We start from the raw sequence: 24,053 nt of genomic DNA on the forward strand, positions 1-24,053 counted from the left end.
AGGAAGACCACAGAAGAACTGATGCTTTTGAATTATGGTACTGGCAAAGGATATTGAACATACCCGGACTGCCAGAAGAACAAAGAAGTACAGCTAGAGTGTTCCTTAGAAGCGAGGATGGCGAAACTTCATCTCATGTACTTTGGACATGTTATCAGGAGGGAGTCCCTGGAGAAGAACATCATGCTGGTAAAGTAGAGGGTCAGCAAAAAAGAGGAAGATCCTCAGTGAGATTGATTGACACAGTGGCTACAACAATGGGCTCAAGCATAACAAGGATTGTGAGGATGGTGTAGGCAGGCAGCATTGTTTTCTGTTGTGCACAGGGTCACTATGAGTCGTAACTAACTCGATGGCACCTAACAACAACAACTTTGGACATGTTATCAGGAGGGACCAGTCCCTGGAGGAGGACATCATGCTTGGTAAAGTAGAAAGTCAGTGAAAGAGAGGAAGTCCCTCAATGAGATGGGTTGACACAGTGGCTGCACGCATGGGCTCAAGCACAGCAATGATTGTGAGGGTGGCATAGGACCAGGTAGTGTTTCATTCTCTTGTGCATAGGGTCGCTCTGAGTCATAACCAACTGGCTGGCACCTAGTAACAACCAACCTGAATGGATTATTGTAATAATTGAATGAAGTATAAAATTCTTAGCAGCATCTGGCACATAGCAAATGTTCAATAATTATGCTTTTTTTAATACGAGGAAAATATACATGACAAACATTAGCTAATTCAACTATTTCTACATGTATACAGGTCTCCCCTACTACCTGAAAGCAGAGTGTTCTTACGAAACCTTTTTGTAAGCTGAAATGTAAAGAAGCAATTAACATTAATTTATTTGGGAAAAAAATTTTTGAGCGTTCCTAGACTCAAAAAATAAGCTACCAAATCATACGAAATAACACATAAAACCTAAAATAACACTAACATATAGTAAAAGCAGAAACCCTGGTGGCATAGTGGTTAAGAGCTGTGGCTGCTAACTAAAAGTCGGCAGTTGGAATCCATCAGGCCACTCCTTGGAAACTCTATGGGGCAGTTCTATTGTGTCCTATCGGGTTGCTATGATTTGGAATCAACTCGAGCTTGTTTTTTTTTTTTTTTTTTGTATAATAAAAGCAGGAATGATATGGTAAATACACAGCCTATATCAAGCAGAAATAACATATGTTCAGTGTAGTTTTACCTACTAGAATCGGGAAGATAGCAAGCACAATGAAAGGCTGAGACGTGGTGATGGTGATGATGGTAGCCCTGGTAGCCTAGCTGGCAATGGCACACGGGGCTGGGTTGAAGGGCTAGGGTTCGATTCCCACAGAAGACTGTCCTGTAGTTAGAGAAATGTACAGTGGATGACAAGTCAAGGATGGGATCTTGTAATGTGTGGTGCGTTTATAAGTCACCAGGCATTTGATTGGATGTGGCTGGGTCTTTCAGAAAAGGGTGGGGTAGTTGAAAGGAGGAGGCTGGTCAAGCCGTTAGGTAAAACCAGTGGCTAATGTGTTGACATAGACCCTTTACCCAGAGTCTTGCTTGCTGGGGAAGAGTGAGAACGGGTGTGATTCTCCTGCTGAACACTATATTTGGCTTTTTGCCTTTTTTTGTAAAAGCGAAAATTCTCTTCGGATTTCTTTCAGTTAGCCAAAACAGGTACAAATGTAGGTTTTATAAAAGCGAAGTGGTGTAAAACAAACTTTTGAAAAGTGGGGGCACCTGTAACTCAGTGACATTGATTACTTTCTTGAAGTTGTGCAACCATTCTTGCTATCCTTTTCTGAATTAGTCCACCACCATTTACATAAACTCAATGCCCCCTATAAATATGCTTTTCATATATGGATGACAGCTGTCAGTTTTCTGTTTCTTTTACTGATGTAAAAGGAACCAAAACCTTTGAGATTTTTACACAGAGGCATTCCAATAGTACAAGCATATCATACTAATTCTGTTAGCTTATCAAGTGTAAAGTGAAATAAATCTAGCCTACGAGTAAAATATTCTTTTCAATTTACTTTATGTCCAAAGATTCTGGGTTCTTCTGAACTTCTACATTTTAGTCTCTTCCATCTGTGAACTAAATCATAGATTATCATTGACCCTGTCCTTACCACATGGGTGCTGGAATAAACTCCTGGCCTTAAGATGCCTAACACACTAGAACGCCTTTCCTTTCGCAAAGGCTTACGTCACTCTTCAAAGGCCTTGGGAGGCTTTGACTTGAGTCAAAGTTGGCCTCAAAGCTTGCCCAAGTTTTAGCAGCATCCTTAAGAGTACACTAGAGTACTTGCCTACAATTAATTGTTAGCTAAACCTCCAAAAACATTTATCCTTAAGGGGAAAACCTCTCTTCATAGTTCTGCCCACCTCACACCTACAAGAAGACTTCTCTGGAATAATAGAATGTCCCACTGTTTGGAGCCTTCACCCAGAACCTAGTTTAGAGCAAATGCTAAGTCTTCAGCTACATCGAAATCTCCCCTCATCCATAATGCTCCCTTAACTAACAGCTGCTCTCATGACCCTCCTCATCTAAAAAAGGGGCCAAGGCTCCTGGGCATTCAAGTGTAAATGAATGGGAGCAGCTACTTTTCTGCCTACTTACCCAAACTCTCGACTCGAGGACAGCAGCAGGTTTAGGTACCCAAACTCTCACATTTCTCCTATCACTTTCCCCATTGCTATCATTGGCATTTTCTGCCTCAAAGAACTCAATATCATCTATGAACCTGGTATTTAAAGTAATCTTCTAGATTACTATAAATACATATGTCCCAGCACAGAGGGATCTCTGAAGTCCTGCTGTTTACGCTTCTCTAAATTAAGATGTGTTTATCGACTCATCCCATCCCATCCATCCAGTGCCATCGAGTCGATTCTGTAGGACAGAGTAGAACTGCCCCATAGAGTTTCCAAGGAGCGCCTGACAGATTCGAACTGCTGACCCTTTGGTTAGCAGCCATAGCACTTAACCACTATGCAACCAGGATTTCCTATTGACTCATATCCTCTCTTAAATTAAGCCAGCTCCCTATCCATGTTAAAGAAGGAAAAAAGTGCTGCCAAATTGAATGATGACCCATCCTTTACAATTTCTTATTAATTAGTAAATGTTTTTACATATAAGGGTTTTTGGGAAGTTTTCCATTTGTAAATTTCATTCACTAGTTTCCCTTTTGGCACAATAGTCAATATTTCCCCGAAGAGCTCACAGTATTTCTACATGAATTTTCCTTACAAGCTATGGTGCCTTTTCCCCAGTAGGTTGTTTTTACAGTCTTCAGTGGTCGTACCCTTTAACTACAGATTCAACTAGTTTGTCCAGTATAGTGCTTTACTTGCTATCTGTAAGTTTCCACAGCTATGCCTGTAATCCCTCTTTTAGATAGAATTAAGATAGGCAATCTATCAGTCCCCTGGAGAGTTTGCCATAACAGCGTATACAACTTTGCCAGCAGTTGCACAATCTTATCCTTGATAGTTTTTAAAAACCTAAGTACATCATGTTTTGTTGATTCATCTCCTTCTGATGTGTCAGTTAGTTCCTGGGCACTTATCTCTATGTGTTCATAAGAGTAATACCACCTCATGTTTGTATAATCCTTTATGCTTTTTCAGGTATTTTCAGCTTCTCATTGGATCCAATAGTGTTAATCTCTGTGCACCAAAATATAATTTATTTTTCTGTAAACCTAAAACTGTTCTAAAAAAAATAAAGTCTATTAATTAGAAAAGAAAACTTAAAAAGTGAGAGTCTTTTTTTTTTTTTTGTGCTTTAAGTGAAAGTTTACAAATCAAGTCAGCTTTTCATACAAAAACTTATATATACCTTGCTATGTACTCCTAGGAAACCCTGGTGGCGTAATAGTTCAGTGCTACAGCTGTTAACTAAGAGGTCAGCAGTTCAAATCTGCCAGGTGCTCCTTGGAGACTTTATGGGGCAGTTCTATTCTGTCCTATGGGGTTGCTATGAGTCAGAATCGACTCGATGGCAGTGGGTGGTTGGTGGTTGGATGTAGTCCTAGTTGCTGCCCCCCTAATGAGACAGCACACTCCTCCTCTCCACCCTGTATTCCTTGTGTCCGTTCAGCCAGCTCCTGTCCCCCTCTGCTTTCTCATCTCCCCTCCAGACAGGAGCTGCCTACATAGTCTCATGTGTCTACTTGAGCCAAGAAACTCAAAAGTGAGAGTCTCGGTAATGCTTAGTAAATATGGAAGGAAAAAATTTCGTTTACTCTGTTAGGACTGTTGTGATCCTTTCCACCCTGACTAAGTAGTTTCCCTCATTCTCTACTTCACCTCTTCTGATTTATTTAAAGATTCTTTTCTTGGTTTAGAGTTCCCTTCACAGTGCTTCTCAAATTATTTTGATTTTCATCAATGAGTAAATTATCAGTTTATTTGAAAACAAAACCAGAAAAATTCTATAACTACCATGTAAGAGCTTTTGTTTTGGGGCATCTACTACTTGCCAAGCATTGTGGTAAACATTTTCACTATACTTTCTCAGTCAAGCCTACTGGGGTAAGTATTCTATATTCATCCTCACCTCATAGAGAAAAAAATGAAAGCTCAGCAGGAGTTAGTCATTTGCCCGAGGCCCAGCTGGATTTGAACCCAGATCTGCCTAATCCCAAAACCTTTACCCTTAAATCCTATGCTTTTTTGCCAGTAACCCACCTCTCGCAGTAGCTGCATCACTCCCCAATCACATTTTCTGCCAGGCTGGCCCCTCTTCCCCAGATCCAGTTTTCATTGTGCTCTGCTAACTCTATTTCCTTTCTTTGTTTCTTCACTCCCAGGGGCAAGATAGCTGGCTTCCCTTCTGTTGCTGGTCCCTGAGTACCTCACAATACTTTGTCTCTTCTGTTAATACTGCCTATGTCACTGTGAGCAGTCTTTTCATTAAAGTTTCTTCATTTGAACCATCTAGGGTGAATTCTGTTTCTTCTTAAGACTCTGACTAATACACCATCTCTTACCTAAAACTCATTGAATTGGAATTTAAGTACCTTGTTCTAAAGATGACATTAATGGCCATCAATGAATACCTATTGAACATCTTAGTAGGCTCATGAGACAGAACCCCCACAGTGCTGTATTAAAAATCATGTTTTCTTTGCCCGGCTTTCTCCCCCACAGTGTTGTATTAAAAAATTCTGTTTCCTTTGCTGGGCTTCTGCCACCCCACCTCCCTAGCTTTGAATTTGAATCCTGCTTTTGCTTGGAAATTATATGTAAACCCCATTGCACCTGTATAATATGATTAAGAATGTTTCTGATGTAACTTGTATGAACTCCCTACTTATAAACCCCTTTAAAAGCAACTTGCCTGTTGGCCCTTGGGAAGCAGTCTTGGCAGCAGCAGCTCTGACTGACTCCTTTTCCTTGTATAATGAAATAAAGGTGCCTCTCCAGTTCTCCTACCTCAGTCTCTTGTTTATTGGCCAAGATGAGTCATGCCAAGCAAGACCCTGGGGTTTCCAACTGGTAACATTTCTGGCAAGCCAGCCAGGAGCCATCTGCTCAGTTCCTGAGGTGGATGAGAAAGCAGACCAGCCCCGATATCTGGCACCACCAGGAAATTTCTCCTAGAGACCTTAGAGCAGCTCTGAAAGCCGATCCTCCTGGGACCCAAATGATTGGCTCTGTGGGAGACACAAAATGCTCTTGGGTTGTTTCAAAAGTACCTAGGTAAGGCCTTAGAAGAGTCCCAAGAAGTGGGAGAAATTGACTGTCAAGGGCATTGAGAATCTGAGGTTATTTGGTAAATAACAAGGTAATTACTAGGTAAGATTTAGAAGAACCACAAGAAGCAGGAGGAATTGACTGCTGAGGGCATAAAAGGCTCAGGTATCTCTTAAATTGGTGCACTGGATTAGGTTGTGTGAGTGTGTAAGTGTGTGCATCCAGAGCTTGCTAAGATGCATCCTTAAGAACTGTGAACAGAGACTTGAACAGACATGGCTCTGGCAGCATGCCTGTCCCTTTCCTACTTTTGCCTCTTTACACATACGCCAAGTAAACCTTTATTTTTGCTTTATTAAACTTTGTGGTGTTTTCACCCTATAAGAGTTGATGATGTAGTTGTTGCAGGGATTCTAAAACTACAAATCCAGTCGACCTCAAGGACACCTGAACTATGGAGCAGAAGCTGGCAAAAAAAAAAAAAAAGAGGTCCTAACTCCTGGACCCACACGCTCGTATTCCATGTCCCTTCAACACTCACGGGCTAAGTGCTCTCAGAAAATAAGCCTTTGCTTATTCATTGTTTGTTCTCTTTCTCACGTTTTCTTAAGTTTTGTTTGGCATATTTGTTTGAAAAACCGATTGTTTGATCAGGGAGAATCTTTCCTAGATTTTTGCTTGATTGTTCAGTTAACTTGATTGTTCAGTTTGCTTGATTGTTAGTAACTCTTGGTCAACTGCAGTTTAGATCTGAATTCATGCACTTGAAACATTACAGAGGTAATTCTATTTTCAAAGAGATCTGAGCCACTATAACCTGCAAAAAATTCAGGCATGGGTGGACCAGAAGAAGCCATTAGGGCAGTCTTTGGTACTCATCATGAACATTAAAGACTCCTGTAACACAATAAGGTGGTCACAAGAGAGGCTAGAGCACTAGGCTGCCTGCCACCCATAAGCAAACTCTTGTGCAACGAAGGTACACACTGGTCTAAGCAAAACACTGCCCAAACACTGCAGCTTTCCTTGTCTGGGTTCTTTTTTGACTCAGAGAAAACCTGGGAGATAGTGCTCTGTTTTGCCAAATTTACAAGGGGAGTGGCAGCTCCTGACCTGTTTGGACAAATTTGCTGGGAGAAGTGGCAGCTCCGTACCTGTTTTATGATATAGTTCTTCAATAAAGAATCACAAAGTTAAAATCATTAGTAGCTACTTTAAAGGACTTTCCAAATCAAAGGAACTAGTATATTTAAGGTCTAAAACAAGAGACAGGTCTCTAGCCAGCAGAATGAATCAAGTTCAAAAAGAAGGAAACCAAAAGCTTGAACTTTAGAGCTTAACATCTTTGATAAATAAGCCTGAATTCCCGCCCCCCAACCCCCGCTACCAAGACACTGGTTTGGGTTCATATTTAAAAACACTATAAACTGAGTATACTAGAAGTAGTTTGGAATTTCAGTGACTACTCTGGGAAAATGAGCTTTCATTTGTGTTGTCCTTTCTTTTTGGGAGCATTTTACTTGATGTTCAGGTTTTGTTAAAAGGTCTAATATTCCTCCATCTGAGGCCCTGGCTAGTTAATAACTTTTATCTAGAATCTGTTTTTTCCATTGAATTGAGTTGATCTTACTGGGACAGATAGAGTTAACTGTGCTGGTGGAACACAAGAGCTGTTAAAAGATTACTATCTAGAAGTTGGGTAAACAGGAACTACACCCTGTCAACATAAGGTTGAAACAACCCATGAATTACTATCTCCTTCTTAGTGATTTTGTAGTCCCTTCCCCCTTTACAGGCTCCCACATGCGCAGAAGAACAAAGTGTGACTGCTGTTTAACCTTCCTTAGCCTTCCAAAGATGGCGATGTAGTGCCAAAGATAGTGTGCTTGTGCTATATCCCATAATAAGTGATGCCAAGGGCTCTGAGAGGACTCCATCTTGAATATCAGTGGATTCCATCTTGGATTCCAGATGTGCGCACAACCTAATTAACATGCACCACCATTTTGAGACATACCCACCCGCCCCTTGAAAGAAGCCCACAAAATATTCATTACTCTAGTGTTTCCACTGAACCGTTATAAGCCCTAGCCTTGCTTACCTTTTCAAGTCAGCCTTTTGGAGAGGCTTAGTCCCATACTGACTCCTTTTGCTTGACTCAAGCAAAATAAAGCTTACTGAAGATAAAATTTGTCTTTTGCGTGTATTCTTACTCAGGAAAAGACAAGGATCCTTTGTGTCAGATTGGTGATTGGTAACATTACCAAAAATTGCTTTATATACTTTAAGAAACTAGGATCCCCATATTCTTGTTCTGTGTGGCATTGTTTGGTAAGTTTTTGTGGTCTTTCTGTCTCCTTTCGTTCTGAGAGCTTGCTTCTGGTCTAGAGCATTGTGTCTAAGTTTCTGTCTTGAATCAGGTTGGAGGCTATGGGTGAGAATTACTGGTTTTTGTAAGTCTGTCTTAGAACCTCAATTCTTTCCACATCCAAGAAAGACTGTCTTGTGTCTATCTTATGATTTAGACTTTTAGTAGCTTCTTGGAGCAACTTTGATGGAAATTTGTCTATTTAAAAAGTACAAGATCTTTATGTTCTGTAGGTCAGTCTCAAAAGCAAAACCTTTCTAAGTAATTTAAGCTTGAAATTATATAAAATGTGTTTTATTTAAGGAAAAAGAATAACTTTGTCTTAAAGTAAAAAAACTAGCAGTTCCAGAATAGGAAAAAGGAGGCATAGGACAAGCCTAGGGAAATAGGAAAAAAAAAAAAGAAGGGGAGGCTAGCCAATTGCTTTGGTATTTACTGGGTAGGTTAAAGTTTGTGATAAAGGGAAAGCAAGGCTGCTTCTAAGAGAATAGTAAAAAAAAAAAAAGGGGGAAGGAATTAATTATGTTTTGCCCTGCAAAATGCCTAGGTCAATTTAAACACATGTAAATGTACCACAAATGTCTTCCATGAGTCAAGAGAGTGAGGGCAGGGCAGAATCAGGCCTCCAGCCCCTAGTCTTGCTAGCCAAGAATCTATATGGATTCATTTAAAAAATTGCTAAAGAGCTTTGGCATTTAATGGGTTATTTACGTTTCAAAATGCCTAGGCCAACTTGAACATATGTAAATGAATTGGGATGATCCAATCTTGTCTTCCCTGAGTGAAGAGAGTAAGAGGTCAAGCCTCCCCATCCCCCAGTCTCTGGAGCCATATAGCTCCAGGAAAGCTTCCAACTGAGTGGAGACTTTTTTTTTAAGACAAAGGAAAATAAGAAAAATTACTGCTTTACTATAGTTATCAAAATTAGAGAGATCTCAATCATAAAAGAACTCTAAATGAGTTCTCTCTATCATTAAGAGAACTCTACCTAAAAATCACAATGAGACACATATAAAATGGCCTAAAAAAATGTTTCCACCCCTAGCTAAAGTTATATCTGTCTCAATGAATTGGTCAGTTGAACAAAAACTTTGTGATTTCCAAAGCTGGTTGATAAAATCTTTAAGGGCAAAAATTAGGTTGAGAAAAATAGGAAAAAGAGTAAAATTTAGATAAACACTTGGAATGTTTGAACAAACTTCAACAATTATGTTTTATGGTATACAAGCTTAAGGTAATTTCCAAGACCTTTTAGGTAATTTTCAGATATTCAATTGAGTAAATAGATATTTGTCATAATTTAAGTTTATATGCTTTTGCTTTTTATAGCTCTCTCACACACACACACAAAAGATATATATATATACACATATACATATATATTTGGGTCTGCTAGTGAGTGTGTTCATTTTTGCCATTTTGAAAGGATGTACTCTAAGAGATATAGAACAAAGAAAACGTTTAAGAGGCTTATTAAAAAGAAATTTATTTAATATGATCAAAAGTTTTACCTGTCTGACTAAAGTTTAATGGTTTAATTTATGAGATTTTTAGGAATTTTAATGTTAAATAATACATAAAACAAAGAATTGGGTTTTTCACTGTTAAAATAACAAAAATTTTCTTTGATTTCTGAGTTAAAGGGTTAATTTATTCTTTGTGTAATCTGCCTCAAAGACAAAAAGGTTAAGCCTCTCATTAAAATAAAATTTCTGAGTCAAAAACCAAGCCACATACCCTGAGGAAAAAAAAGATTTTATATAAAGGAAAGTTTTAATATGTTGTAAATTACATGGAATGTGTAGTCAAAGTCAAGAGAAATGCCTGATTCTCTTTGGGTCAAAATTTGTATGTTAGTATTTACTCATGTTTTTTGACTAATATTAAGTAGCAAATGCACAATGTTATGCATAATTTTATTATTATTTATTACTAACTTGGCGACACCTTTATTTTTTTTTTTAATCTAGCATCAAAGCCAATGGTTTGGCTGGGGTATTCACATTATTTACCTATGAAGTCTTTTTATTACTGTTCAGGTATTTAGAGATGATAACCTTGGCATATCCTGACTATATGGTATTATTTCTAAAAATTCTTATATAGTGTATTACATCTGAAGCTCTTTAAAAATAAGGTTGATCAGTATATTTAAAAATATTTTCATCAAAAGTTTTTTTAAACTGACTTTATTTGGTTCTGAATTTTCTGTAATTAGGAGTATTATATTTATAAATTAATCATGACCATATTAAGATTTATTGTCTGCAGATAAGTTTTTACTTTGCTGATTTGCTGAAAACGTTTGACTAAAATATCTCATCAAAAAGACAGGCTATATTAGACTTAGGAAAAGTACTGTGACTAGGCTGAATGAAGATTTCCAAAAACTATTATGTAGAAACTGATGAGTTCACAGGCTGCGGCTGATCTAGAAGCATGTGGAACAGAAATTAACTACGTAAGACTAAGTAAAGGAATACTAAGGGTGTTTTACTGGAATGTTGCTGATGTTTTAAGGTCCTACTTTCTGGATATAAGAAACCATTTTCCTTTCTCCTAAATTATTTAACTAATAGGTTTAGATATTGTAACTCTTGAATTAGAAGTTCTTGTCTCATGAAAACATTTTAGTGACCTGCTTCTGAGAAAGTGACCCATGGCTGTTAATAAGTAAACCAAGAAGGGGCAGCTTGCTCTTGAGAAGAACACTTAGAATGTTTTAAACAGATCAACTGAAGACCTCCAACAGGAGAGGTCCATCCTATATTATCTTGTTAATCATGTATTCTCTAATAAAAATCTAGTTGTCAAATGTGAATTTTTCTGTACCTTTTGTTTCTTCCAGACAAACTTTGTGGGCTCCTTACGGATATATGTTTTTGTGTGGTGGATCCAACTATACTAGTTTAAATGATCCCTTTCCAACTGACAGTGAGTTTACGTGGACAATCTCTTATTTAGATTCCTGGTGAATGCATGGTAAATGTACTTTGAGAATTTTAAGTTCACCTTTGAATATTCATAGTAATGATGCTAGTAAATATTAAAAAGGTAATATTAAATTGTTACACATTATAAAACGAGAGTAAAAAGAAACTCTTGGTCTAATACTCAGGGATGGGCTGGTAGCTTTAATTCCTATTGTGGTATAGTTAAGTTGGAAAAAAAAATCTTTAAGAAATTTATCAATCATTATGGGACATATAACAGATGAAATTGCTAATGAGGTAAAAGCACAACAATAACCTCTGACCTCATTAGCCAAGGTGACATGAAATAACAAAATTACCTTAGATTTTTTTATTAGCCCAAGAAAATGTAGCCTGTGCTGTAATAAATACCTCTTGTTACATTTGGATAAATAACACAGGAGAAGTAGAACAGGATATACATAAAATTAGACATGAAGCTACTTGGTTACACACTGTAACACCCTTACAAACACCAGATTTATTTGGTTGGTTACCATCAGGAATAAGTACATGGGCTAGATCACTACTACAAGGGAGAGTAATATTCTTAGTCCTGATAGTATTAGGTATAATAAAATTTATCTTCTGTTGTCTTACATATCTAAAAGGCAAAAGAAAGCCTCAGGATAAAATGTCTACCTACATTGAGTCCGTTTGCTTCGGCAATGCGATTGATGGGAACATTGCCCTTAATATCCTGGTGAAGAACCAGATGGTATCCAGTGGAAAACCAGCACCATGAGTTTAAAGAGCCTGCCATGGCTGCCATCTAAGGACTCAACTAAGACCAGGTATTAATCATCAATATGTTATCTCCAGTCTCCGATCAAAAGAAAAGAATGATTTAGGAGATAATATTAGAGCCATTATTCCTGTCTTTGAGCATAAAGAATGTGACCAAGCCGGAGCTGGACTCACAAAGGCTCATAAGGACATGTCAACTGGGGCCTGAGGTATAAAGACAATAGCTAAGACGATCTAAAAAAAAAAAAAAAAATTAAGGAAACATTCACATAATAAAAAAAAAAAAACAGGGCATAACAGTCACTCTTTTTCTGTTAATATTTAGTAAATAGTTACACATCAACAAGAAGTCTTAGCCAATATTTGGCCCTTCCTGAAAAAATAAGCCAAACAATTCTGAGCTGGGCTATAGTTCAAAATGGACACTGGTCTTGAATGACCAATGTTCAAAAAGAATTGGAAGTAGTGAGACAGAGCCCCGACAGTCCTGTATTAAAAATCATGTTTCCTTTGCCTGGCTTTCTCCCTTACAGTGTGGTATCAAAAAACTCTGTTTCCTTTGCTGGGCTTCCTCCCACACAGCTTTGCATTTGAATCTTGCTTTTAGTTGGGGGGTATATGTAAACCCCACTGCACCTGCATAGAATAATTAAGAATGTTGCTGACATAACTTGTATGAACTCCCTACTTGTAAACCCCTTTAAAAGTAACTTGCCTGCCTGCCCTTGGGAGCACTCTTGGCAGCAGCAGGTCCGACTGACTCCTTTTCCTTTTACAACGAAATAAAGGTGCTTTTCCTGTTCTCCTACCTCGGTGTCTTGTTTATTGGTCAATATGAGTCATGCCGAGCAAGAACCTGGGATTTCTACCTGGTGCCGTTTTGGAACACTGAGGATTACAGTAAGTACTATGAGAGGGACAACAGTTATTTGTGGCATGATTCTTGCCCTTGAAAAATTTATAATATAGTTAGAAAGTCCATGATCAACACATATTAATATATAACAATTATCATATAACACAGATGAGCCACCAATGCTCTAGCAACCTTATAGGACAGAGTAGAACTGCCCCATGGAGTTCAATTCACAGAACTAGTCAGTTTATGATATAAATTATAGTAGGAAATGCCCACCCTCCAGATATGTCACACTTCTTGTATTTTTTTGTTTATTTGTGTACTGAAAGCTTTTTATTACTAGACTAATAAAATATATCACTAGACACAAACTGGAAAATATTAGTGAAAATTTAACCAACTGTGGAATACTCATGCTTGAAATATTTTGAGTCAGTGAAATGTGTCCAAAGGCACCAGCTGTATAAACATTATGGGGCCAAAGGGGCATTCTTTTTTTTTTTTTTAATTGAGCTTTAGATGAGGGTTTACAGAACAAACTAGTCTCTCATCAAACAGTTAGTACACACATTATCGTATGACATTCGTTAACAACCCCGCGACATGTCAACACTCTCCCTTCTCAACCCTGGGTTCCCTATTACCAGCTTTCCTATTCCCTCCTGTCTTTCAGTCCCTGCCCCTGGGCTGGTGCACCCCTTTAGTCTTGTTTTGTTCCACCGGCCTGTTCAATCTTTGGCTGACCGGTGAACCTCAGGAGTGACTTCATTACTGAGCTGAAAGGGTGTCTAGGGGCCACACTTTCACGGTTTCTCCAGTCTCTCTCAGGCTAGCAAGTTTGGTCTTTCTTTTTGAGTTAGAATTTTGTTCTACATTTTTTTTTCCAGCTCTGTTTGGGACCTTCTATTGTGATCCCTGTCAGATCAGTCAGTGGTGGTACCTGGGCAACATTTAGTTGTACTGGACTCAGTATGGTGGAGGCCATGGTAGATGTGGTCCATTAGTCCTTTGGACTAATCTTGCTCTTGTATCTTTAGTTTCCTTCATTCTTCCTTGCTCCCAAAGGGGTGAGACCAGTAGAGTATCCTAGATGGCCGCTCACAGGTTTTTAAGACCCCAGACGTTACTCACCAAAGTAGAATGCAAAACATTTTCTGTATGAACTATGATATGCCAATTGAGCTAGATGTTCCCTGAGACCATGGTCCCCACAGCCCTCAGCGCAGCAATTTCACCCCTCAGGAAGTTTGGATGTATCTACGGAGCTACCATGACCTTGCTTTGTATAGGTTGTGCTGGCTTCCCCAGCATTTAGTACTGTCTTACCCTTCACCAAAGTTACCACTTACCTATTGTCTATTAAGTGTTTTCCCATCCCCACCCCTTCCCTCCATGGTCACCATCACAGATTGTTTCTTTTTGTATGTAAACCTTCTCATGAGTTTTTACAGTAGTGGTCTCATACAATATTTGTCCATTTGTGATTGACTTATTTCATTCAGCATAGTGCCCTCCAGATTCATCCATGTTATAAGAAGCTTCACAGATTCATCATTGTTCTTTATCGTTGCATAATACTCTGTTGTGTGTATGTACCACAGTTTGTTTATCCGTTCATCTGTTGATGGGCATCTAGGTTGTTTCCATCTTTTTGTTATTGTGAACAGTGGTGCAATGAACATGGGTGAACATATATCTATTTGTGTGACACCTCTTATTTCTCTAGGATATATAACTAGGAGTGAGATTGCAGATCATATGATATTTCTAGCTTTCTAAGCAAACACCATGTCGTTTTCCAAAATGGTTGTATCATTTTGCATTCCCACCAGCAGTGCATAAGAGTTCCTATCTCCCCGCAGCCTCCCCAACATTTGTTATTTTCTGTTTTATTGATTCATGCTAGTAATGCCGGGATGAGATGGTATCTCATTGTGGCTTTGATCTGCACGTCTCTGAAGGCTAGACATGGTGAGCGTTTGCTCATGTGTCTGTTGGCTGCTTGAATATCTTCTTTGGTGAAGTGTCTGTTCATTTCCTTTGTCCATTTTTCAATTGGCTTATTTGTCCTTTTGTTGTAGAGGTGTTTGATTTTCTTGTAGATTTTAGAGTTTAGACCTTTGTCTGATTTGTAATAGCCAAAAATTTTTTCCTAGTCTGTAGTTTCTCTTTTTACTCTTTTGGTGAATTCTTTCGGTGAGGATAGTGTTTAATTTTTAGAAGATCCCAGTTATCTAGCTTATCCTCTGGAGCTTGTGTGTTGTTGCTTGTGGTTTGTATCCTGTTAATGCTGGGTATTAGGGCCTCTAGCATTGACCCTATTTTTTCTTCTATGATCTTCATAGTTTTTGGCTTTATATTTAGGTCTTTGGTCCATTTTGAGTTAGTTCTTGTACATGGTGTAAGGTATGGGTCCTGTTTCATTTTTTTGCAGGTGGACATCCAGTTTTGCCAGCACCATTTGTTAAGAAGACTGTCTTTTCCAAAGGGTCATTCTTATGTACAAAAGCGAAATTTGTTAGTCAAATAAGAAGAAGGGTAGGACATTTGCCATCAATCAATCTGAAACTATTCACCACCCTCACGTACTAGTCAAGCAAGAAAGTGACTAACTGCTGCTAGTTTTTATCTTCAATGGGAGTCTTCTGGTAAGCAGGAAGATATGCATTACAATCTATCTTTGCTCATCGGTATATCTCTGTACTTGGTTCAGAGAGAAGGCCCTAGGGATGGGTAAATGGGTAAAGCATAGGCTATACTTTGGTGCCTAATATGATTATTGCGACCCAATGAAAAGTTTCTGCTTTAAGAGCTTGGATATCAAGCGTACAAATTTGATAGCCTGACCACAGATTGGGAAAAAAAGGCATCAGGATGTCCAGAAAGGTGTTGAGATCTCTCTGCCTGTGTGCAGACAACAATAGGGCTCTCTGCCATCAGGGGGAAGGCTTTTTGCAGGACTCGGGGGCTTGCCCGCAACACTTGATTAGAATTCAGATAGGCAAGAGAGGAAAAGGTCTTAAAGGAGAAAGCAACGATATAAGGGGAGGCAGAGAGATGGGAATGAGCTAGGTATTGCACACAGGACAGTGAAGGAACCAACCTGACTTTATTGCCAAGTATATTTTGAGCAAAACAAAAGCCAAGCCCATTACCGTCAAATTGATCCCGACTTATGGCGACCCTGTAGGACAAAGTAGAACTGCCCCATAGGGTTTCCAAGGAGCAGCTGGTGGATTTGAACTGCCAAACTTTTGATTAGCAGTTGAGCTCTTAACCACTGCATCACCAGAGTGCCATACACTTTGAGCACTACAAAGTAGTATTGGACAGATGTGACACGAGCAGATCAACTTCCTGTACGTGTGCTGCTAGAAGGGAACGGAGCACCAGAATTCCAACTTATTATTAACTATATGATTTCTCTTTAAGTAATGTAACTTGCTTTTAAGTATTAGTGTACCTACTCTGTAGAATCACGGTTAGAAATCGCTGCTATGTTCAACAAGCAGGGCTTGAAGTGGATGGGATCTCATAAGATTTCAGATCTGGGAACTGATTTTGAGGTCCTGTGCATGCTACAGTACATGCAGGGAGAGAGGAAGTTCATAAGCTAAATTGAGGGTGAGGAAAGATCTACAGATGAGGCAACATAAGTTTGCAGCTATAGCAACAATAGTGTCATTCAAGATTGCTTCCTTTCCCAAAGTGGGAGGCAACATAACAATGACTCCCTCTCTCTGCACAGGAGACTGCTTCCTACTAGCAGTGTGGGAAATGAGGGAAGCATTATCATTTGGTGCCAGCCCCATCATTATAGGCACGGGACAAAGGGAAGGGTTATAGGGATACAGAAATAATAATGGGTGGGGATAGGAATTTCCGAGGTCTTAGCAGGCAGTGTCTTGTTGGTGCTACGTTCTGTGGACTTTTCTTTTCCGCCTTTACCTTCTGCTTTTTCAATTCCAAATGAGGAGAAGTGGCTCTGGAGCTTACCAACCATTAAAAACTGCTGCATGAATGTTTTTTAAATACTTGATTCAGGAGTAGCAATTATTGGAGCGCTTAGCTTTTTTTTTTTTAGCTAGTAAATGCCTGATAAGCCTAACCTGAATATCAGAGAATAAAATAAAAATCCTTGAAAACTGGCTGGTATATTAGCAACATCAGTTATTAAAGTGACACATAATTGTTCTTTCACATTAAAGACACCAGTATGATATAAAAACTCATATGAGTAGGAATTGCTTCAATGACAATGGGTGTTTTATCATGACAGTGTGGAGTCCCTGGGTGGTGCAAACGGTTAACATACTTAGCTTCTAACCGAAAGGTTGGAAGCTCTAGTCCACTTAGAGGTACCTTGGAAGAAATACCTGGTGATCTACTTCCAAAAAATCAGCCATTGGGAACCCTATGGAGCACAGTTCCACCCTGACACATATGGGGGTGGTGCCATGAATTGGAATCAACTCTGCAGCAACTACGTAGTTTTTTGTCATGACAATGGCCTTGATTCCTTGAGTAAGCAGAACAAAGGATTTACATTCTTAATAATTTTCAGCAGAAAAAATCTCCCAGTTAGTGCTATTTTTTTCCTATAAACCTGTCTTGCATATGCACCGTTGATGTTAGAGCCAGGTGAGATAGTTATGTAAAGGTGCTTTGTAAACTGAAGAGCTATAGAATGGTCGACGAATCTTTATTACCACCATTCAATGCATCATAAAATGTCATTTGAAGGGCAATATTATTAAATTCTGGAAAAATGAACTTAATCCTCAGAACTGAAGGTATTGAATAGAAATTTGAAACATTATTTGTTATGAGTTTGGTATGCTGGTAACAATTATCTGAAGCGCTAACAGAATGAAATGCATTAAAATAGTATTTCATTACTTTGTGTGTGTGTGCTTTAAAGTACTGTGTTCTAAGTGGATACAGATATGTCTAAAAGTATATTTACTGCAATATCATTATGACAAAACAAATCAAACAAACAAAATGAACCTGGAAACAACTCACTTGTCCATCACTATGGATCTCTTTCATTAAATTATGGTACATTTATATCATGGAGTACAATGTAGCCAATGAAAAGAATGAAGTAGGCTTATAAGTACTGACATGGAAAAATATCCAAGAGATATTAAATGGTAAGCACAAGGTAAAAAACGGGACGTAGTTTATAATTAGTAGGTTTCTAAGAGCTATATAATATTCAAAGAATTGTTGAATTTAAAAAGTCTCTATAATAATATGTGCTAGTAAACAGAAGAACATTCTAGAGGAAATCTACTCTTTCTCTGTTAACAAGGGCTCTCCATATCATGGGTTTAACTTTTTATGATTGTGATGGTTAAGATTGTGTGTCAACTTGGCTAGGCCATGATTCTCAGTGTTTTGGCAGTTGTATAATGTTGTGGGAAACCCTGGTGGTGTAGTGGTTAAGTGCTACGGCTGTTAACCAAAAGACTGGCAGCTCAAATCCACCAGGCGCTCCTTGGAAACTCTATGGGGCAGTTCTGTTCTGTCCTATAGGGTCACTATGATCATAATGTTGTGATCACTTTCCTGTTGAAATTTGATATGTGATCACCCCCATGATGGAATCTGCTGAGTGGTACTGGCGGGGGTGGGGCCTGTGGCAGCTCACCGCCCCCTCAGCCTTCATCTCTCCACTTTCTGCAGTCTACTTCCTTTTCCTGTTCACCTTGCAAAGGTTGTTGGCTTGTTCTGGATCCAGCAGCTGTCTCTTGTCTGACCTCTGGTTCTTGGGACTCGAGCTAGATGCTTACCTGCCCGTCTCGGGATTGGCCGATCTTCATGGCCTGTGAGCAAGAGTCATGTGTCCTGACCTGCCTATCTTGGGTTTGCCAGCCCCAGCAGCTAAGTGACTCAGGAGAAACCTTGTGGTCTTGCCTGCCGACCTTCGGGATTCGACCGTCACGACCTGTGAGAGGGATCCCTGCTCTCCAACCTGCTCATCTTGGGGTCACCAGCTTCTGCAGCCGTGAATTGGGCAAGGACTCTGTCTTAATCAAGGACTTGGGACGTTCCAACCCCTACCATCGTGTGAGCTGTTTCCTTAATATAAATCTCTCTCCATATATTTATACGCATTACTGGTTTTACTTCTCTAGAGAACCCAGCCTAAGACAATAATTCTGTAACGTTTTAGTTTTTCATAATGAGCATATACTACTTTCATAAGCATAAAGACAAATAAATAAATGAGTAAAAGACCTGTGTATCAAATGTAACTAAACATATTAATGAATATATAAGATTGACCATCAAAAAATTGGAAAGAAACATTGAGAATTTGAATCGCTAAAGTCATATAACTTTAGTTCATCTTACTGAGGTTGATTTGGAATTGCAGGACTTGAGAAAATGCTTCAAAATATTGATCCCACTGATCTGAAGCATCAGGCAGTAAGTTCAAAATAAGGTTCAGAGTCTCCATGGGGCTGAAACAACTCTTCCTACTAATACAAACTGAAACAAAGATGAGTTTTAACTCCGGTAAGATTTTTAGCTTTTGTTTGTGACCAATAAGTCAAAGGTCCACATGTCTGTGGAGTACACTGTAAGCCCCAGAGAGAAATCAACTAAAATGGCTTGAACATAGGTTGAATGGGGTCAGCTTGGATTTGCACTAGAGGAAGCACTGATAATGACCGAAGTTAGCTTTGCTATTTGCTGTCAGGAGAAAACAACAAAGTGTGGACTGTTTGGTAAGGAAGATAATTAAAAAATTCAACCATTTCAGAGATGAATGATTACTTATTGTCCTTCATTCATCCATTCCCACACACATTAAAAATACCTAGTCGGTGAATGAGTTTATATAGAGAACATTGATGTTATTAAAATTATAATGCTACAGGCTACTAACCAAAAGGTCAGCAGTTCAAATCCACCAGCTGCTCCTTGGCAACATTATGGGGGCAGTTCTACTCTGTCCTACAGGGTCACTATGAGTTGGAATCAACCTGATGGTCCATGACCACAACATATAGCAACATGCAAAGCAAATCTTATGCAAAAACTTAGAAGAACGAAATTTTATTTTAAAAATTTTCCATTATTATTGTTTTAAAAGCAGGCAAGCCACATACTTTAAAAAAAAAAAAAGAGAGAGAGAGATGATTCCACAAAAAATACGCTTTCTTTTTACATCTCAAGGGATGTACATAAAGAAAAAAAAAAAAGGTCTATTTGCAAAAATAGATTGGTTTTAGATCAACTCTTAGAAATCTTCAAAACTTGTTGCAAACGTAGCAAAAGAAATGAAATTGCTCTTCTGGCACCCTGTGACTGTTTAATCATTTCAACTTTTTCAACAGACTCTGCAATATTCTGTTACAGGAAAACATTCACAACATAGAGAGTCTTTTGGAATTTGGGAGCTAAGCTTTGTAAGTCTACTACATCCCCTGTGGCATTATCTTATGCGAATATAGAGTAAAATATTGATGAATTAAATAATATCCCTTTCTGAAAAAGCCAAAGATAAAATAAAAAAGAAAGTCTATACCCTTTGTTATATATTTACCTCAAGTTCCTAAAAGTTCCCTACAGAATCTGAGGTCTAGGAATATTTATAATAAAAACATGTAAACATCAATATGTTTGTAATTTAAACATATTAAACCATATTTAATCATCTTAGAAGGGCATGTTGTTGTTTTTGTTAGGTGCCGAGTTGCTTCCGACTCATAGTGACCCTATGTACATCAGAACGAAACACTGCCCGATCCTGCACCATCCTCTTAATCGTTACATTTGAGCCCACTGTTGCAGCCACTGTGTTGATCCATCTCATTGAAGGTCTTCCTCTTTTTCGCTGACCATCTACTTCACCAAGGACAGGTCCTTCTCCAAGGACACGTCCGTCCTGATAACATGTTGTAAGTATGTGCTTCTAATGAGCATTCTGGCTGTACTTCTTTCAAGACAGATTTGTTCGTTCTTCTGCCAGTCCATGGTATATTCAAGATCCTTTGCCAACACCATAATTCAAAGATATCAATTCTTGCTTGGTCTTCCTTATTCATTGTCCACCTTTTGCAGGCACATGAGATAATTGAAAATATCATGGCTTAGGTCAGGCGCACCTTAGTCCTTAAAGTGACATCTTTGCTTTTTAACACTTAAAACCTTGATTCGAAAATACTTTTAAGATATTTAAAAATAACTCTTACAGTAAACTCAAGAAACCAGTTAGGAGGTAGCATAAGCTTGAATTTTGCTGTGATTCAGGCTAAATAAATAATATGCTTGTTACGGATTGAATTGTGTCCTCCAAAAACACGCGTTGTAAATCCTAATCTCTATGTCTATGGTCATAATCCCATTTGGGAATGGATTGTCTTTGTTATGTTAATGAGGCAGGATTAGTGCAGGGTGTGTCTTAAATTATACTCTTACAAAATATAAAAACAGCAGATTAAGTAAGCAGAAAAAGTGCCAAACCACGTGGAGATCACCAAGGAACCAGGAGACAGAAGCTGAAGAGACGAAGACCTTCCCCAAAGCTGACAGAGAAAGCCTTCCCCTAGAGCTGGTGCCCTGAATTCTGACTTCTAGCCTCCTAAACTGTGAGAAAATAAATTTTGTTTGTTAAAGCCATCCACTTGTGGTATTTTTGTTATAGCAGCACTAGATAACTAAAAAACTAAGACAATGCTTAACAGCAGAAATCACATAAAGGTTGGATCTTTTAAAAAAAAATCAACTGATAATGTTACTGAATTGTACTTGTAGAATATGTTTCGATGGCATATGTTTTGTTATGTGTATTTTCCCCACAGTAAAATAAAAAAATCACATTTCTGCAAAAATAATAATGAATTGGTTGATGATATAGGCTGCAAGGTGAATTACAACATAACATGTTAGAGCTATATTGGATTTCCAACTAATTTTAATCAAAGATTATGTAACATAATTGCTTGCTTTTATTCTTGTAAGAACAGCGCCTAAATGGTGAACATTTAAGCTGTTACATAAATGCATTTGCTTGTTTGTATATGTATAATTGAGCTGTGCACTGTGCTCCTTGTTTCTACAGCCAAATATGGTATGTATTTGTTCACTTTTATACTATGTATAATGACATTCTTTTCATATTATCATAACGAGAATTGACAGCATGTAGGAAAAACAAGGAAGGATACATTTTATAATTACAATACTTAAGTTACAATAAGTGAAATAGTGAAAAAAAAAGTCAAACCACAATGATTTTATATAACTCTTAGAAACATAGGCCCCCCCCAAGAGATATTAGAATAAATGATAGATATGTGCGGATAGTCATACATTATTAATGTTAGAAGAATGGATTATAAATATTCCATGCTGAAATGTTTTCTCAGTTCTTTGGAATGAATGTGGCTAATTTATTCCGTTTTTTTTTTTTTTCTCCCCCCAGTATTGCAATTAAGAGAAACTTTACAAGAGAAGCTATCAGTGGTCATGTGCATCCAGAATCTTCTCCCATGTTAAGCCTGCCTGGTCAGCTGTAATAAAAATACTTCAAATAAAAGTAATCCATTTAAATTTAAGTTTTTCCCCAAATACAATCCAATAAGCATTTTTTGTTTGTTGATTTTATTACACAAGTGCATGAATGAATAAAATATCAATTCTATTTTTGGGGCACTTTGTCAAGTAGGAGTCATAAATGAGATACACAAATAACTATAATTAAGTGTACTGAGTTCAATTTAGACAGGCCCAGAAGAGCTTCAAATTAGAGGTGATATGTATATACTTGATTTTGAGGGATAAATAAGAATTCAATGTGAAAACAAGGGGAGTAAGAACGTACCTTTTAAAAATAAAATTTATTATAATTCTATAATCATAAATTGCCTTAGTATAAAAATAAATTATTGTGAAGAATTTTGATTAAACAAAATAGACTTATAATCTATACATCTGCAGCTCCAATGAAAACATTGGCCCAAAATAAAAAAGGCAACTCCTAACTAATAGACAGGTGGAGAAGTGAAATAATGAATGCAAAGATTCTGGCGTCAGACTGCCTAGTTTGATTTCAGGTTCTGCTTCATACTTGTTGAGTAATCTTGGGCAAGTTTCCTAAGTCACTGTCCTTCAGTTTCCTTATCTGTAATATTATCATAATATTAGTACTTACCTCATAAGGTTGTTGTTAAGGTTAAATGAGTTAATAAAGTGAAACACTCAGAACAGTAGCAACTAGTAAATGCTATATAAATGCTAGATGCTATTATTGTACATTTCATTCAAATACTCTAAATTATAAAGTGAATGATAGTCTCCTAGTTCCAACTATAGCTCATGATTGATTTAAAACCAACCTGCTTTCTATCTAAGGCACTGAATTTTCCTGAGAAATGTCCTAGGAAGGAGCACCCAGGGCTGTTACCTTGCTCTTTGGTCAGTGATTCCAAATAGTATACTGATCTGATGCCATTCTACAGGAAATGTGGTAGATGAGCTAGCTGGAATAGAACCCACCTCTTCTCTGCTGGCTGGACAAATGCTGAAGGATCGTTTTATGAAGTCGCTTGGTATTGGAAGGCAAGTTTTCTAACGTAGGATGTAAACACGAAGTCACTTAAAATCTCATGTCATTTTTTCCAGAAAGGCAGAAGATTAAGAAAACCATTTTAAAGTTAGTAACGCATAACCCAGTACACACCAAACACACAAGCTTATCAAAATAAAATAATGTCATAAAGAAGAAAAACTCAGTTTTAAAATTATGAAAAACTGATCTATTGATTAATAAAAGCAAACTACCCAGCAGGATTCCCTGGGAGTCTCGCAGTGGGAGATTCCTTATCATCGTGTCCAGCTGCCCAGTTACTGATCCTAAGACACTGACGACATAGAGGATTCTGTGGCACAGTAAGATTCCCTATGACATGCTTTAGAGTTGCACTAATTTACACATACACAACTTAATTTTGCCACCAATATTTCCATGAACATGGTAGACAAGTTGTAAGTTACCTATAGCCAGTTTCCAGAATCCTGGTGGTACAACGGCTAAGAGCTACAGTTGCTAACCAAAAGGTTGGCAGTTCAAATCCACCAGCCACTCCTTGGAAACCCTATGGGGCAACCCTACTCTGTCCTATAGGGTCGCTATGAGTTGGAATCAACTTGATGGCAATGGGTTTTATAGCCAATTTCCAAGTAGATCATACTGGTACTTCCCCTCCTGCTTCTTGAACCCTATATTCAGAATAAAAACAATAGTTAAAATTAATTTAGAGCTTAATATATGATAGTCTCGACGGTAAGAAATTTTCATATACTGCCTCATTTAATCTTTACCCTGTGTGGTAAGTACATTGTTATGGACATTTTGCAGAGAAGAAGATGGTGGCACAAAGAGGTTAAATAACTT

The sequence above is a fragment of the Elephas maximus genome, chromosome 2 (genome assembly GCF_024166365.1).
Source record: "Elephas maximus indicus isolate mEleMax1 chromosome 2, mEleMax1 primary haplotype, whole genome shotgun sequence".
Classification (NCBI taxonomy): domain Eukaryota; kingdom Metazoa; phylum Chordata; class Mammalia; order Proboscidea; family Elephantidae; genus Elephas; species Elephas maximus.